The following is a 19365-nucleotide window of genomic DNA, read 5'->3' on the forward strand; positions in this document are numbered from 1 at the left end:
GGAATTAACATATTATTAGAATGCCAACAGTTGGGGTTAGGAATGTGTTATTAACATTCTAATCATGTCAACTTCCATCAGTGACATGAATAATAAACATGGTCATTGTCTACGTGCCTAGCTTGTTGATATGCTGTGTGTTGACTTTGTAACCATGTAGACATTTCAATATAATGAAGGTCAACAAAATATACCGAAACCTATTCTGTGGCACTTGCTCGGATATGCAGCACTCTTCAGGTCACACGTGAGATCCTCATCATGCAGCATCCTCGCAGTTACTGCACGCTTCCTATTCACTGTGGTGTTACCACACTGGGGGCCTCATTTAGATATAGACGCTATAGCAGAGTCCTTATAGGCAGCGGCTGTGCTAACATAGGCTAATGCCGCAGGTGTCGTGTGTAACTAGACCTCTTGCTGCTTTGCTGATCCACTGCTGCACACTTAAGACACAGCATCGGATCATCTGTGTGACCATCGTGCTTCTGAGTAGCCCTGAGGTAACTTACAATGGCTGTTGTTATCATGCAGCAGGGGCCAGTGAGGCTGCAATTAGTTTTCTGGAATAACGGCAGCATGTCAATCATGCTACATTTTTAGGGGACAATGTGACCCAGTAGCCTAACTAGGATAAACATCCGAGCAGTACACCATCAGGTTTGCATATATATCTCTGAATCTGGCTCTGTGCTCTCATACACTTGGGTGACGTCATAATAAACCTGTACAGATGATTACACAGTCTTTACATTGCGTCTGACAAAACACAATTGTTTACAGTGGAGAGCAAACTACATTTATTATCATACATACGATTGATATTGGTCCTTCACTCGATTTTATAACAATTTTTTATAGATCTTTTTGTTCTGCACCTTTTCTATTTATACATCTGCGCCAGGCAAAATCCAATGTGGGCACAATCCATATGGGGAATTGGCATTATCCTAATAGATGGATCCTCTTAGTGTCAGACTGATGCATGATGGGCCCATCTTGTGGGCTGCAGCAGTAATGGTCCATGTGTATGGGTGTGGCCTGTAGTCACAGAGCTTTGGCTAACCTTTAGATCAGTGGTAGTCAACTCCAGTCCTTGAGAGCTACCAACAGTTCACGTTTTCTAGATCACCTAGCTGAGGCACAGGTGCATTCATTACTGACTGACACGTTATAAATGATCCACAGGTGGAGCTAATTACTGTACTTATGATCATACTTGCCTACCTGACCCTCTCCATGTGGGAGAAAATGCTCTGTTCCTGGACTTCCCTGGTAATGTATGATTGCCATCACCTGTGGTGAAACACCTTTACCTAGCTCCCCACAGGTGATGGCAATCATGCATTACCAGGGAAGTCCAGGGACAGAGCATTTTCTCCCGCATGGAGAGGGTCAGGTAGGCAAGTATGCTTATGGTTCTGTGAGGAGACCTGGAAAACATTAACTGTTGGTAGCTCTTGAGGACTGCAGTTGGCAATCCCTGCTTTAGAGAGTGCATGGCCTGGGACCCGAGATAAATAAATAGTATAGCAGGGTTGCCTACCTGACCGTCTCCTTCAGGGAGAAAATGCTCTGTTCCTGGACCTCCCTGGTAATGTATGATTGCCAATGCCATCACCTCTGGTGAAACACCTTTCTTATCATTTACCTAGCTCCCCACAGGTGATGGCAATCATACATTGCCAGGGGAGTCCAGGAACAGAGCATTTTCTCCCTGAAGGAGAGGGTCAGGTAGGCAACCATGTTGTATAGTGAATAATGCATGCAATGTACCAGAATTATAGCACCAGAGAATTATAGCACCAATGCACTGTAGAAATTACACTATAGACCTGTGTAATACAAGGTAACATATGTACAATGTATAATTCAAGTGCACAGTCTGTAACCTGATCTCTTGAGGCCAGTGGGCCAGTCCAACCCTGGATCCTCTGCTATGGTACACACTGTACTAATGCTCCATATTGGGGTTCAGTTGGCTCTTGTCTGTAAGCTCAAACTTCCAATACAAACCCCGTAGATCGTCCAACTTTGGACCATGTTGGTATATTAGGAATTCCCACTTTCTGGGAGGAAGAACATGAAAGCAGAACAAATGTATGTGGGCATCAGTTTTAATAACAATACAGTCTGGATATTACACCTGTACAGTACTAGTACATAAACCGGGTGTGGATCATTTGGTTGAAGATAAGTTGATCGACAGTCGTTAGATTGACACCACTAGGTCGACATGCTGAAAGTTCGACATGGGTCTAGGTCGACATAGGTTTAAGTCGTCATGGGGGTAGGTCGACAGGTCATTAGGTCGACACCAGTATTAGGTCGACCCGGGCAAGGTCGACATGGGGTTTTTCACTGTTTTTTTACCCATATATCAACACAGTCGACATGGACACTGAAACGTAGCACTGTGTCACCTGCTTCGGGCACGGTGCCTCAGTACACTCAGCACACTATTTTATTCTCCCTCCACGCCCTAGTGGATGGTAGGGCATGAAATACTGCATGTCAGCATATGTCGGCTAAAAAAAAACAGTCAAAACCCCCATGTAGACCTTTTGACTGTCGACCTTACCAATGCCAATCTAATGCTTGTGTCAACCTAATGACCTGTCTACCTCTACCCGTATTGACCTAGACTTATGTCGACCTAAAACCATGTTGACCTAGACCCATGTCGACCTTTCAGCATGTCAACCTAGTGGTGTCGACCTAATGACTGTCCACCTTATGCTTGTCGACCGAATAACCATTTCCAGATAAACCAGATAATGTCTGAATGATGGGCACAATGTGGACAATCCTTGCATCAACAATCAATATTGCAAACAACCAACCTGTCTGCCCTGTAGGTCCGGCTTTACCAGGGTCTCCTTTAGGTCCTGAAAGGAAAAAAAATGCTAATGAGCAAGTTTAATGTTGAATACTGTATTTGTATTTGCCAAGCACCTACCAGGACAGGGGAGCAACGATAACAATTATTTGCCATTTGTAGCTCAATGGAAGCTGGGATCTCAGCTGCCCTCTACCCATGCCATAGTACTTGTGACATCCAGGGCCGTCGAGAGGGGGGAGGGTACTTTTTTACTGGGCCCGATAATTACCCAGCCTACACTAAGATTATATTATTATTATTTTTGTATTAATCATTATAGTATTATGCCTTCCAACATCCCTGAATAATATGGTTCAGTGGGCTTGGCAACAGGGACAGTGCCTGGAAAGTGAGACTGTTTGGGAGGTATGTCAATTCTCTAAAATAATTATATTTATATTAGTCTATGAGTATGTTTTTGTACAGTGTATGGAGTCCAGGACACCCATAGGATACACCTGCAGATTATGGGCCAGATGTACTAAGCTTAGAAAGTGTTATAGTATCAGGATCAGTATTAAGGTGTGTACACACGGTACTTTTTGCCTTCCGATGTTGACAGGTTTTTTAACCCTTGCGATCCCGATCCGATTCCGATGCGCGTTCACGTATCGCAAGGCAGAAAGTCTTGTCTGCCATGACTATATAGTGCAGATCTGCACTATATAGTCAAACTTGTATGAAAATCGTATGTGCCTTGCGATCTGATTCCGATCCGATCTGATCGGATCGTGGATAGTTTCTTAAGTCACATCTGACCGTGTGTACACACCATTATAGTAAAGCATGTTGTTGAGGTTTTTTATAAATATGGATTGGATTGGTGTCATATAATGGTGCTCTGTTTATTAGAATTATGAATCTTCTCCTACATGGCAAGATGTATAAGCCCTGAAAAGTGATAAAATTGAGAGTGATAAACTACCAGTCAATTAGCTCCTACCTGCCATGTCACAGGCTTGGTTTGAGAAATGGCAGGTAGGAGCTGTTTGGCTGGTGATTTATCACTCTCAGTTTTATCACTTTTCAAGGCTTAGTGCATCTTGCCATGTAGGATAACATTCATAATTCACATAAACAGAGCATCATTATATGACACCAATCCAATCCATATTTATAAAAAAACCTCAACAACATACTGTACTATAATACTGATGTCATTCATACAACCACACATACTCCATTAATTCTCACTTTTATCTCCTCTGGTCGGTCAGTTTTCCCATGACAGCATGTTCTGTATTACATATTGTCACGGATGGAGGATTTAATGGAGTTGTGTGGTGCTCAGAGACTGCAGGCAGACTAGAAGGTGAGAAGTTAAAACAAGCTTGTTTAATGAAATCCTTTTTCATAGGAAAACTCAAATACTTCTTTGAGGAGGAAAGTCAATGAACTAAATTCAATTAAACATAGAGTCCTCGAATAAGGGTCCTTGAGAGGATAATTGTACTCTGAAGAAAAAATGATGATGACTTGAGAATGAAGAAGGATGATGATAACTTGGAAGGTTATCCATTTAAAGAATGAGTGTTATGACAAGGTTGGATCCAATGATGAAATAACTGTAAAAGACTGTAAATGACCAGAGCTGGACTTGGAGCCGGATCCAGAGGGTACTGACGGAGTCCGGGAAGATCCACTTGGACCGGACCAGAAAGAACGGACCGGGTTAGGTTGAGAGACCAGTGATGGAGATGGAGTCTTGCAATGGACAACAGACTGGCTGAGTTGAGGCACTCGAATGATCAGGAGTCTTTCCAAACAATCTGCATGGCTCTGGAGACTTTTTTTGCACTGACCCTGATCAGCCTAGGCAGATACCCTATATACCTTGAGGGTGGCTGCCATTGGCTGACAGGGCAGGAAAAAGGAAAGACTCTGACCTGACCCAATCACTCTTTTACCCATAGCTAAGATGGCGGCGCCAGCCTCCCAGTGCCACCTAGCACCAATCTGTCTCTGTGCAGCATGACCCAGCCCCCATGCTGTCTCACACACCCACAACCCCTGTCGCCTCCTGCCTGCCACTGGTGACCAGATGGACACATGACAGCTGATGGTGGACACGGACAGGTGAGTAGCGTGCCGTTTAACGCTGTAGCTGCATGTGACAGTACCCTCCCCTTTTTGGGTGACCTCAGGGCCATTATGAGTCTTGTGGGGGTTCCTGGTGAAGAAAGGCCTGATGAGACTAGGAGCATGTAGATCAGCCGCTTCTACCCAAGAGTTCTCCTCAGGATCATAACCAGACCATTCCACTAGGTACTGGAGATGAGAATTATGATGACAACAGTCTAGGATTCTTTTAACTTCGAACTCAGTGTCCTTCTCAGCGTTGGCTGTTGGAGGTTTAGGTACCTTGTTTTTATACAAATTTAATCTTAATGGCTTGAAAAGCGAGATGTGAAAGGAAATTGATTTTTTTTTTCGTGGAGGGAGGAAGTCTCAACCTATAAGCCACTGGATTGATGATTTGAGTGATGGGTTAAGGGCAGATGAAATGAGGAGCCATTTTCATGGATGGGAAACAAAGCGAGTTGAAAGCCAAACTTGATCTCTTATTTTTAGATGAGGAGCAGCCTTTTGTTTTCTGTCGGCAAACTTTTTGTAATGAGCAGAAGCCTTCATAAGAAAATTGTGGACATTGGACCAGATCTTGGAAAAACGGTGTAAAGAAGACGTCACTGCTGGAACATCTGGCATTGGAAAGCTGGAGAATTCGGGTGAATGAGGATTCTTGCCGTAACCTGTGAAAAATGGAGTAGTACCAGAAGAAGAATGATAAGATTTATTGTGCGCATACTCAGGTAATAAGTCTTCCCAGTCGTCCTGTGAAGATGACACAAAGGGTCACAGTAAGGCCTCTAGATCTTCGTTGACTCGTTCTGTATGGCTATTTGTCTGTGGGTGATACAAATTATAGAACTTGAGCTTGATATGAATTGCTGAACACAGAGAACTCCAGAATTTAGCATTGCACTGTACTCCTTGGTCAGATACAATCTCAGTTGGGAGACCATGAAGTTTAAAGGTAGTGGCAATGAAGAGCTGTGCTAAGATTGGAGTGGATGTAGAGCTTTCAAAGGGAATATATGAGCCATCTTGGAGAATCTGTCGACTATAACCCATATGACTATATATCCCTTTGATGGTGGTAACTCTGAGATGAAATCCATGGACAGATGCGTCCATGGTTCAATGGATACGGGAAGTGGGAGAAGAGTTTCAGCAGGAGAAGTTTGTGAGGTTTTATGCTGTGCACATTTAATACAAGAGGAAACAAAACTGGTCACATCAGCTTGCATAAAAGGCCACCAGTAGGATCATTGAAGAAACATTAAAGTCTTTTGTACTCCAATGTGTCTGGCAAAAAGGGAAGAGGGAACCCATGAGAGAAGCTTTTTTTCGTAATTCACTTGGTACAAAAGTTTTGCAAGGAGGAGGAATTGGATGAGCTATTGTTTGGGCGAAGACTAGAGGATTCAGGATAGGTTGAGACTGTGGTTGCTCCTCAGAAGTAGAGACAAATGATCGAGACAGCGCATCCACTTTACAGTTTTAAATTTCTGGTCGGTACACAATCTGAAAGTTAAATCGTTCAAAAAATCATTGCCCATTGGGCCTGTCGAGAGCTAAGACACTGTACTGTACATTGCGAAGAAAAAAATGTTTTTTATGGTTGGAATAAACTGTGGTCTTATGCCGGGCTCCTTCAAATAGATACCGCCACTCTTCAAGAGCTAATTTAACAGCTAGTAACTCTTGTTCCCAAATGGGGTCGTTTTTCTCGGCTGGAAGGAATTTCTTTGAGAAGTAGACATAGGGGTGCAATTCCTGACTCTCCCCAGTCTGGGAAAAAAATTGCTCCCACTCCCTCGGAGGATGCATCCACTTCGAGAAAAAAAGGTTTATTAATATCTGGCTGAAGGAGTATGGGGGCCGAAATGAAAGCTTGTTTTAACTGTTTGAAGGCTACAATTGCTTCATTAGGCCACTGAGATGGAACTGGCCCTTTTTGGGTGAGAGCAGTGAGTGGAGCGGCTATGGTGGAGACGTTGCAGATAAATAGTCTATAGTAGAGAACCCTAGAAATCTTTGAATTCCCTTAAAAGTACGTATAGCCTTAATCTTCTCAGTGTCCATTTCTAAGCTGATACTAGAGATATTGTGATTGAGGAACTGGATGGTGAATATCTCGAACACACACTTCTCCAGTTTACAGAAGATATGATTCTGACGAAGACGAGACAACACCTTTCTGACGGTCTACCTGTGGGTCTGCAGATTAGGTGAGAAGATGAGTATATCGTCCAGATAGACTATGACGGATTTATAAAGCATGTCCCTGAAGATGTCATGGAAAAACTGCTGAAAGACTGCTGGCACATTACATAACCCATACTAGGTATTCGTAATGGCCATCACAAGTGTTAAATGTCGTCTTCCATTAGTCTCCTGGCTAAATCAAGTTGTAAGTAGTAAGGTTGAATTTAGTGAAGACCGTAGCTCCTTTGATTTTATTAAAGAGTTCCGTAATGAGTGGAAGAGGGTAGCTGTTTTTAATAGTAATGTAATTTAAGCTGTGATAGTCTATACACGGTCTGAGAGAGCTGTCTTTTTTTTCACGAATAAGAAGCCGGCCCCTGCAGGAGAAGTTGAAGCTCCGATAAACCCCTTTTATAGATTCTCTTAGATGTAATTTGTCATGGCCTCTGTATCCGGGATGAACAGAGGATGGTATGACCTCTGGGAGGAGTCTTCCCGGGAAATAACTTGATGGAACAGACCCAGTCTCTATGGGGAGGAAGAGTGTCCACATCTTCTTTGCTGAAGACGTCAGAAAATGAGGCATACTGCAGTGGTAAAGAATAAGAAACACTAGGAGAACGTGTCTGAAGAAGGGGCAAAACTCAAGCCACACAAGAAGAAAAACAGTCCTGACCCCAGGCCTTGATTTCCCTGGTGCCCCAATCAATATGGAGGTTATGTATACTAAGCCAAGGCATTCCTAAGCCAACATCATGGGTAGTTTGAGGAATGATTAGAAAAATAATACAGTAGATTCACGATAAAGGGCCCCTGCTTAAAGATCAAGAGGAAAAGTCTGTAATGAGATCTGTCCATTAGGGATGCGACTGCCGTCGACTGCTCTCAGGAACAGAGGTTGTGTCATGGCTATGAGTTTGTGAAGCCAAAGTATGTGTGAGGTCTGTGCGAGTAGGAGGAAACAGGGAGGCAAAGAGACAGAGAGCGATCCCTGACAGGGAATTGAACCTAGGCTTCAGCAGAGAGAGACATATCCTGACCACTGGATCACCAGGGAGTTGGTTTTGATAGCAGAATCTTGACAATATAGTTGTATATGAATAGGACTGGACTGGACAGGATACTGGATACAACTGGACCAGCCTGTATATGAACAGGACTAGAGGTTTACATGAACCAGGGTAGTCAGTATTATTCACACAGGAGGCTCAGATGCTAAGCTCACACTTAGCTGTGTGACTTAAGGAACTGACAGGCTTTGAGTCCCAGGTCTACCTATTCATACCTAGGTGATTGATGACTACAGTCAGGTGATTCAAAGAGACTCAGGCTGACACTGGATTGGATAGGTCATGGTCAGATGATCAGACCCTGTGATGTCAGTACTCCAGGTAGGCTTTGAAGTGGAGAGAGGCCTAGAAGGCCATAAAACACTGAAGCCTAACTCCTAAGAATGCACAGGAAATGCTGGCTTTCAGATCCAGATATTAAAGAGCTGATTGCAGAGAAGAATCAAATGCTGGACCAAGGTTGTTGCTAATTACTCACAGAAGAATTCAGTGAGAGTTCAAATGGAGAATGCTGAACCACTGCTAGCAGGGAGCTAAGGGGTTACAGCTGTCAGAACACTAGGCTAGAGTCTCTCAGGTGTCTAATTAAGGAGAGCTGACCATAGTTTAACACACAATGATTGCAGCCTAGGTGCAGGCTGAATTAATCCAGGCAGAACACACCGAAAGATCATGGAGAAACTGGAAAACAAGTACAAATCCCAGGTTCATGACAGGTTGATCCAATGATTGTACAGGAAGAAAGAAACGGGTAACCATTTTGGATGAAAGAAAGTTCCCAACCGCTCCAGAATCCACTAAGGCCTTCACTCTTATCTTCCCCAGGGGAACAGTGAGGGTGACATAGATGGTTGAGTCAGTAGGCGATTAGGAGAGATCGTTTCCCAGCCGACGAGAATAAAAAGACACCAAGTGGGTGGAGGATCTGCAATACATGCATACTGTAAGTTCTCTTTTCTACAATGAGTTCTTTTCTCCAGGGAGAGACGGAAGCGATTAAGTTGCATTGGTTCTTCTGGTGGTAGATTAAAGGGAGGATTGGAGTTTACAGAAGAGCAAAATTTGATTCACCCTATTCTTCTCCAATTGATGTCCCTGAAACCAGAGGTCTACTTTAGTGCATAAGGATATTAACACATATTGAGTGAGCTCATCATTTAGTTGACTGGAGAGGCCGTTCCAAAAGGCCGACACGAGCGCCTCTTCATTCCACATAAATTCATAGTTACATAGTAGGTAAGGCTGAAAAAAGACTTGCGTCCATCTAGTTCAACCTGGTATAGATATCTCCATTGCTGATTTGGTAGGTTCTGGTATTTTACAGACAAATTATATTTCTTATTTGTACCCATGGATGTTTTTCTCCAGTAAATGTTTGTCCAACTTTGCCTTGAACGTATTTAATGAGCCAGCCGTTACCACCTCTCTGGGAAGAGAGTTCCAGAGTTTGACTGTTCTGACCGTAAAGAAATTCTTTCTACTAGCTGAATGAAATCTTTTTTCTTCTAATCTATACTCATGCCCTCGCGTCCTAGATTCCTTTCTAGTAGAAAATAGGGTGTGTGACAGTTCCATATATTGGCCCTTGATATACTTGTACATGTTGAGCATGTCCACCCTTAAACGTCTCTTTTCTAATGTAAATAGTCCCAAATTGCTTAATCTCTCCCCGTAGCTTAAATTCTCCATTCCCCTAATAAGCTTTGTTGCTCGCCTTTGGACTTTTTCTAATTCCATGATGTCCTTTTTATAGTGTGGGGCCCAGAACTGTACTCCGTACTCTAGGTGAGGTCTCACCAATGCTTTATATAGTGGCATAATTACCCTTGAGTCCCTAGTTTCCATTCCCCTCTTAATACATGCCAGAATTTTGTTGGCCTTTTTTGTAGCTACATTACAATGGGCACTACATCCTAGATTGCTGTCTATTTGGACTCCTAGATCCTTTTCAAGTATGGAATTACCCAGTTCCTCTCCGCTAAGGTTGTAACTTGCACACTGTTTGTGTCTCCCAAGGTGCATAACCTTACATTTATCTACATTGAACCTCATCTTCCATTTTTTTGCCCACTCATCTAGAATTGCAAGATCATTTTGAAGCATGGTGACATCTTCTGGTGATTTGATGACTTTGCTAAGTTTTGTATCGTCCGCAAAGATGGATACATTGCTGAGTAACCCTATCCCAATATTGTTAATAAAAATGTTAAACAAAATGGGCCCCAAAACCGAACCCTGGGGCACTCCACTTAGTACCGGTATCATATCTGATACGGCACCATTCACAACCACTCTTTGTTCTCTATTACATAGCCAATTCCCTACCCATCTGCAGATATTTTCACCCAATCCTAGGTTCTCCATTTTATTAATCAATCTCTTCAGATGTTAAGGTTTGGAATTGTACAATGTATTGACCCACCAGGTGACCTCCCTGCCAAATCCTCAGAATATCAGTAGCATAGACGAGACTCTCCCCGGCTCATCGAAGATGCGACAAAAGGTGTCAATGAAGGTGGGATAGTCAGATAGCAAAAGGTCGGATCGTTCCCATAGTGGAGAGACCCACTCTGAGGCCGGACCAGTGAGAAGAGAGACTATATAAGCAAGTTGGGATTTTTGAGTAGGAACATTTGTTGATTATAGAGTGCATATCACACTGATTAAGGAAGCCAAGGCAGGACTTTGGAGATCCATCATATTTGTTTGGTGTGGGTAACTGTAGGTGTCCTGGAAGTACTGGAGTTGAATGGAAGCTGAAGAAGCAGCAGCTTGCGTTACAAACGGTGGAGCAGGTGAGGCTAAGGGAGTAGGTTGAGAAGGTGTCAAGTTCTGGAGACACTGGGCCACTTGACGCTGAGATGCCTCTAGTTGTTCAAAGTGAGTAAGGATTCTTGTAGGAGACAAGTGGGCATTCCCTGATTTCCACTCGAGTGGAGAATTTAATGGAGTCATGTGGTGCTCAGAAACTGCAGGCAGACCAAAAGGTGATAGGTTAAAATGAGCTGGTTTAATGAAATACTTTTTTTTATAGGAAAACAAACTGGCAGTTTCTCAAATACTTCTTTGAGGAGGAAAGTCAATTAACTATATTAAATTAAACATAAAGTCCTTGAGAGGATAATTGCACTCTGAAGAAAGAATGATGATGACTTGAGAATAAAGAAAGGATGATAACTTGGGAGGTTATCCAGTCAAAGAATAAGTGTTATGACGAGGGATATTGGATCCAATGATGAAAGAACTGTTAAAAACTGTAAATGACCGGAGCTGGAACCGGAGGGAACTGATGGAGTCTGGGAAGATCCAGTTGGCCCGGACCAGGTTAGGTTATGGGACCAGCAATGGAGTTAGAGTCTTGCAAAGGACAACAGACTGGCTGAGCTGAGAGCAAGCTGCAGGCACTAGAATGATCAGGAGTCTTCCAAAATGAACTGCATGGCTCTGGAGACTTTTTGCACTAACTCTGATCAGCCTAGGAAGATCCCCTATATACTTTGAGGGCGGCTGCCATTGGCTGACAGGGCAGAGAAACCGGAAAGACTCTGACCTGGCCCAATCACTCTTTTGCCTATAGCTAAGATGGTGGCGCCAGCCTCTCAGCGCCGCCTTGCACCAATCTGTCTCCATGTGGCATGACCCAGCCCCCCCATGCTGTCTCACACACTGCTACTCCTGTCGCCTCCTGCCTGCCACTGGGGACCAGACAGACACATGACAGCTGACGACAGACATTGATGGGTGAGTAGCATGCCCACCGTATACTGCCGCGGCTGCATGTGACACATATTCATCATTGCCTATTAAGTGCAAGAAGGGCTACTGTATGAAGGACATAAAAGATAGTCAATCTACCTCTTACCTTTCTCTCCAGATGAACCTGTTTCTCCCATTTGTCCAGGAGATCCAGGCAGCCCAGGGCATCCTCGAAGAATGGCCAATTTATCGGATTCTCCAATCCCCACAAGCTTTACATCTGTAAACCAAAATGAAAGAGAAGTGTAATGTACATAGGGAGACAGATAACAAGGACAGCCATTACTAACAGATCACCTCTCCGAAGATAACGTCATTGTTACTTAACAAAAGTACTTACAGTAAGTATAAGTATATACCAGTTATCATACAGACAGACCCACGCATCTCATCTGAACATCTTCAGTCTAATGAAATACGGAGGATATGCATAGCTGGATTATTGTGTGTTATTTCTGGGGGGAGGGAGGAATATTGAATAAATATAATCCTTGAACCTTTTCCCAGCAGGACATTCTGCTTTACATTGCCAAAACATAGAACAGGCTTGAGGAAAATCCACTGTCCAGCCTATTATATAATATATAATCCATTATTGCTTGGTAGGGTATGGATCATTCAGCCGACCCGAGAAAGGTCGCCGCTCCTTAAGTCGACACCAGAAGGTCGACAGATAGAAGGTCAAAAGGGTCCTTAGGTCCACCGGCGGAAGGTCGACAATGCAGAAGGTCGACATGCATTTTTTACATTTTTTTAGTCGTCTACATCTAGACATCTAGTTATGGACATTGTGTAAGTGAACGGCAGCCCCTCGCATTGCACGCAACACTCGCAATGCTTCAGGCACAGCACCTCGCTACGCTCGTCACACTATTCTATTCTCCCTCCATGTCCTAGTGGATGGAAGGGCATAAACTCCCGCCTGTTCTGTAACCACAGTGGGGAAAAATGAAAAAAAAAAAACAATGTCGAACATCTGCATTCTCGAGCTTCCGCCGGTTGACCTAAGGACCCTGTCAACCTTCAGTCCCCATTCACCTTCTGCCTGTTGACCTTCCAGTATCGACCTTTCTTGTGCCAACTGAACAAACGCATCCTGCTCGGTAATAGTGCCCAGGAAAAACTCCAACATGGATGCTTCTCGATATGTACTGAAAAGTGTGATTGACATGTTTCTCCCCCAGAGACACAGAATTGTCTCCCTTTATGTAAACATTGTCTGCTTACCAGGGTACACCATTCCTAAGTTACAGATCCATTTGTCATTTCTCACAGAAAGGAAGAATGACCTACACTTGGCAGTATTACCCTATTGTGTTTTTTTTTTGGTCTTTTGGGGAAATATACAGTCGGGCTAGGAATGGCTATGGTATGAATTGTTTCTAACAAACAATCGATGTAATGACCATGATGACAAAATACGCTGAGCTCCTTTAGTTTTAGTGGTCTGTGTAGACAGAAGCTTTAGCTTGGGAAGTGGAGGTATGTACAGTATAATACATGATTGATTTATTTCTTCGGTACTCTTTACTTAGCACGGCGGCCATCGCGGGCATTGAATGCACAAAAAAATTGGGTGCGACGCGATGCCCGCGATTTCCCATAGGGAACAATGTTAAATATCTCAATTGACCCGATTTTCCTGTTCAATGCCTCAATTGACCCGATTTTTCCATAGGAAACAATGTTAAATGGCCCACAGAGGCCAAATAGGCACCCTAAAGTGTGAAATGGCCCCCACAATTGTTAACGCCACCCGGCGATCAACGTGAACCCGAAGCGTGGCGAGCGTAGCGGTATGCATCATACGACCTTTTCATACCACCACTATCCACGTCGGCGTGGAGTTGAGAATAGAATGGTGTGGCGAGCGCATCGAGCCCGAAGCGTGGCGAGCGCAGCGAGCCCCACGTGGGGACACGGATACCTGTGAAGCCCGCGAAGGGACGCGTTTACCTGTGAAGGTATCCACGTCCCCTCGCGGGGCTCGCTGCGCTCGCCACGCTTCGGGCTCAGTGGCTCTCTGCGCTCGCCACACTATTCTATTCTCAACTCCACGCCGACGTGGATAGTGGGGGTATGAAAAGGTCGTAGGACGCGTACCGCCGCCCCTCGCGGGCTCGCTACGCTCGCCACGCTTCGGGTTCACGTTGATCGTGGGGTGGCGTTAACAATTGTGGGGGCCATTTCACACTTTAGGGTGCCTATTTGGCCTCTGTAGGCCATTTAACATTGTTTCCTATGGAAAAATCGGGTCAATTGAGGCATTGAACATGAAAATCGGGTCAATTGAGAAATTTAACATTGTTCCCTATGGGAAATCGCGGGCATGACGACGGTCGCGTCGCACCCGATTTTTAGTGCATTCAATGCCCGCGATGCCCGCGATTTTTTTACCTGCGATGCCCACGATCAAAATCGTGGGCGCCGTGCTAGGTAAAGAGTACCATTTCTTCCCACAGTGGTGGGACAATGGTGAGATAGAGTAAGGTGGGAATTTGGTGATGTGTTTAAGGTTCGGACTGTAACCTTAGACTGGTCAAACCTTGGTTATTATTTGCAGAGGTAATCATCATGTGGCCCTCCAACTGCTGTGGAACTACCCCAGTTATGCTATTAGGACATACTAACATTGAGTAAAACAGTAGGATTTGGTGCCATCAAAAATGGTTTACGTAAAAGAAGAAAACAAACATGAGGGAAGAGAGCCCTGCTTGTGAGAGCTTAGATTCTAAAGATTTTTTCATGGTTAACTATCCTGAAACAGCATTGCAGAACTAGTGGGGTTTTTGAATAAGCTTTGGCGATAATGATGTATAGGTTACTTATTTGGGGTTGATGGATCTAAATTTGCAAAAACTCTTTTTGAAAAAAAAAGTAAAGCATTGTTCGATTGTTGCTGTTTAGGCTTACTGTACCTACATACATAGGGGGTTTTTCCTGTTGATTCGCAAGGCTGCGAATTTGCAGTCTTGCGAGTCAACCAAACCCCGCCTTGCGAATGGTGGGACGCCATTTCATAGGTGTTCTCATGGGAACGCCTATGAAAGATTGACCAGTGGCCGCAAGGATGGGTGCGTACACTGAGCAAAGTTTGTTCATTATGCGTCTGCATATGTGCAGAAATGACATCGAACTAAGGGGTCCGAGCGAACGGACTTGAATAAGGTCCATGGTTCTTATCTTATGCCCAATGGAATTTACTCAAACCCTTAACCCTTTGAGTGACAAGTGAATTTGTCAAAATAGGTTTGAAAATTGCCAAGCAAACATTTTTATTCATTATATAGACCTGTAATGTTTACTTTTTTAGAAAATCTAATCTTTTTTTTACCCAACATTTTTTATTTGAATTTATATAACAAATGTGAGGGACGCTGGCATTTTTAGCCGATATTTTGAGCATCACTCACAGAGATGTTGGCACTTAAAGGTTTGAGGGCATATTTATAAACACTTTTTAAGATATCCTTGAAAAACAGCTATTTTTGGAGGAATCCCACAAAAATTAAGTAACTCGAGAGTGTATGAAAGAGTGGCCTGTGACTGCAGCAGATTCCAGAGATACAGTACCTGATGTGTCCCTCCTTATTTGTTCAAAGAAGCAGCCCTTTCACTTATACAATGTGCTATGGTTTACATACAGTAGCTTGGCCCAATAGCTTCAGTATCCGGGTATATAAATACCCATATGGTTTGACAGGTACGAAATGTCAATATAGTTAAAATGCTGGCATGTTAAAGGTCGACAGTGGTTAAAGACAACAGGTTCAAATGGTCGACATGACCATGGGCAGGGCGGGGGGGGGGGGGGGCTAGGGGATGCATGCCTCTGCCCATTGAGCTGTCAATCACCAGCAGCTTCTGGAGCGGTTGTACGGGCGGTCAGCGGATCACCCATATAGTTGAATGTGCATATATAGCTTTAGATATGTCGGGCATCGTCTGTGTTGCACAGATGAAGCAGTATATCTATTAACAATGCTATTCACAGATACATTGCTGGTACACACCAGCCGATGTTTCATTGATACAATGATACAAGCTGTTCAATTGAACGATTGATATATCGGCTATTGTGTATGCATTTGGGTGAGTTATTTTGTTTCTGTGCAGGGTAAATAATGGCAGCTTTATTTTTACACTGCAATTTAGATTTCATTTTGAACACCCCCCACCCAAATCTAACTCTCTCTGCACATGTTACATCTGCCCCACCTGCAGCGCAGAATGGCTTTGCCCATTAGAGAGAGAGTTTTCTTTTTAGAACACTACTGAATAACACCCATTGCACAGAACACCTAATATAACAGTTTGCTTCGGTGAAATCCCTGATAATCTGCCTCATTAGGCCGAATCAACCGCCAGTCTTGAGAAACCAAATCAACAATGAATAAAATACAAATACCACTGTCAAACTGTTTAGTGGCTCTAGAAAAAAAAATTGACAAATGTGTAATAGCATACGACTTACCTGGGCAGGTGTCATCAGCGTGATTGAGAGCAGTCACCAGGCAGAATACAGAGGCCACCAAGGTCCGCATACTGCAGTATCTGCTCGGTTGTTACCTTCTGTTCCTCACTGCCTGCTAGAATGTGGTTTCATCAGTGGTTCCACATTAGACCATGTAGCTCCTCCCCATGTACACACCTCTATCTTGGAATCTGTAATACTTGCGCAATTGGAATTCCATTTTTTTTCCTTATTTGGTCTCCTGGTTACAGCAGTAATCCATAGACAAAGATCTGCACAATATCTCTCAATCCTGCTTTGCTTTATTCCACTGACATTGCAGTAACAGACTAAACAGAGACACACTGCAAGTCCATTACATTAACTGGTGTGGATATCTAGATTTAGGTGTGTCTTTATCAATGGGCAAAAAGCATTGCAGCCTCAAAAACACCTTATACTGTACATTGAAGTGTTAGACACCACACAAAAGGCGCCCGATATGCAGGGTCTTGCTAAGCGATATTACTAGATTGATGGGACATGCTCATTCTTCTTCTTACAGCGATACCGACGTGTGGGGCCGCGCATCTATATAGCTATAGCCTCCACACACACACCGATGTATGCTCAGTTTCTAAGCGACCTAGACAAATCGCTTAGAAGATGGCTCAAAATCGGTATGGGTGTAGGCCCCAATAGTTCCGGCAATAACAGTGGTGTCAATCCGTATCAGCAATATCCACTAGAAAAAGTAAAATAATGCAGTGATCAACCGTATGAAAAAATGATATCATAGGCATAGTAAATAAGTTTAGAAAAGACATACAGTATATATATATATATATATATATATATATATATATATATAAAAAAAAATCTCTTGGGGTTATAAAATCAAATCACTATGATATCAGGCGTAAATTGTTAACAACATTCTACAGTGAGAAATATCAAAATGGATAGGCCTTGATATAATTGATCTCCGTTGAACATATATACAGTATAAGGTGTGCCCAAATGAAAAGAGCAGACTACGGTTTAATGTAAGGAATATTTTAATTAAAGAATATTTAATTACAACTACACATAATTTCCATTGTCATTGATGCACTGGTCCCAGCACATAGGAAGGGAGTGGATGGCTTCAGTGTAGAAACTCCAGGATTGTTGACGGATCCAGTTTTCCACGGAGTCCTGCACTTTTATTGTCATAGATGAACCGTTGACCTTTCAGTGATTTTTTTAGGGGGCCGCAGGGGCATACGCATTTAGGAGGGGGGTTTCTGAGAGAGAGAGAGACCTCTGTGGTGTCTTACATCTGCGAGTGCCTGTATGGGAAGCAGGCGGGCAGCTGACGTCAGCTGCTCACCCCCTGCACCCGCATCACCGGCGCATTTCCATGGGAACTCTCAGCATTTTCATGGGAACGCCGCTGTATAATAATAATGCAATGACACCACAGGCTGCTCCCGCTGTATAATAATAATGCAATGACACCACAGGCTGCTCCCGCTGTATAATAATAATGCAATGACACCACAGGCTGCTCCCGCTGTATAATATAACAATAGTAATGCCATGACACAAATTATTATACAGGGGGAGCAGCCTGTAGTGTCATGGCATTATTATTATACAGGGGGAGCAGCCTGTGGTGTCATGGCATAATTCCATGACACCACAGGCTGCTCCCCCTGTACAATAATAATGACACCACAGGCTGCTCCCCCTGTATAATATAAAAGTAATGCCATGACACCACCACCAGATATATTGTTTTTTTTATGTAACTTACTGTATTTTATCCCTCAGGCTCCTTTACTGCTGCTGCTGCTGCGGCTCCAGTAATTTCAATTCCACTCTCTGCGCCGCGGCCTGTCCTGCTGCGGCCCCCCGACTCGGCCTGCCTTCCTTTCTCTCTGCAGACGCGTGGGTGGGAGGCGTCATAGTCATGACGTCCCCACCCAGCGTCTGCCACTGCCTCGATAAGAGGGAACAGGCTGCCGGGCCCTCCTCCACGTAGCCGTGGAAGCCGGCGGCCATGTTCCTGTGGCCGCAGACATCTTAAAAGACCACAGGAACATGGCCGCTGGCAGTGCAAAAAAAACCACTCAAAAAAAGATCTAAAAAAAGAGAATAAAAGGTGAAGGCTGGCGGCGGCTGCACGGGCCACATGACGAGGTCTGTCGGGCCGGATTTGGCCCGCGGGCCTTGTGTTTGACACCCGTGCTGTAGGTGTTAAGTAAAAATCTTTGTTTATTGGTTTTGTGCACTAACCTTATGTAAAAGTGCTGGATGCCAGGTGGTTTTGCTTACTTTTTTTCTAGATTAACGTTGGTCTTTTTGGTCAAATTTGTCAAGATTCTCACTGTCCTTTCTGGAGATGTGTGTCAGTGATAAGGTTCAGTGAGAACCTTATCACTGACACACATCTCCAGAAAGGACAGTGAGAAGCTTATTTCGACCATTTTTTATGACTGTTTACTGGCTGCACCTGTCCTCGTGTTTATATTGATCCAGGGTGGCCTCTTATGGAGGGTGACCACCAGATGAGTTAAACAGGACCAGCCCAAAACTACATACCTAGTGTGTATACACTTGACCCAATACCAAACCATCCCTAGAAGGGGAATTGTTTTTGGACGGATTAGCAAAAAAAGTATTCAAGATCCTCCAAATCCTAAGCTATTCGTTCATTTATATATGGACTAAAAAGCCCTCCGCAAAGATTGAAATTTTGAGACAAGGACCAAAAGCTACAAAACGCACCTTGGGAAAGGACTTAGTACATAAACACCTTGTCGGAGCTACATCCTATTCAAGAAAATTTGTGGAAATTGTATCTATGCTTTTTGCGAACCCCTGATGAAGTCCTGTGTGGGGACGAAACGCGTTGGGATCGTCTATTTACTGTTGTGAATTTTACCACTGAA

This window comes from Crinia signifera, chromosome 8, assembly GCF_055691185.1.
Source record: "Crinia signifera chromosome 8, ASM5569118v1, whole genome shotgun sequence".
Lineage (NCBI taxonomy): Eukaryota > Metazoa > Chordata > Amphibia > Anura > Myobatrachidae > Crinia > Crinia signifera.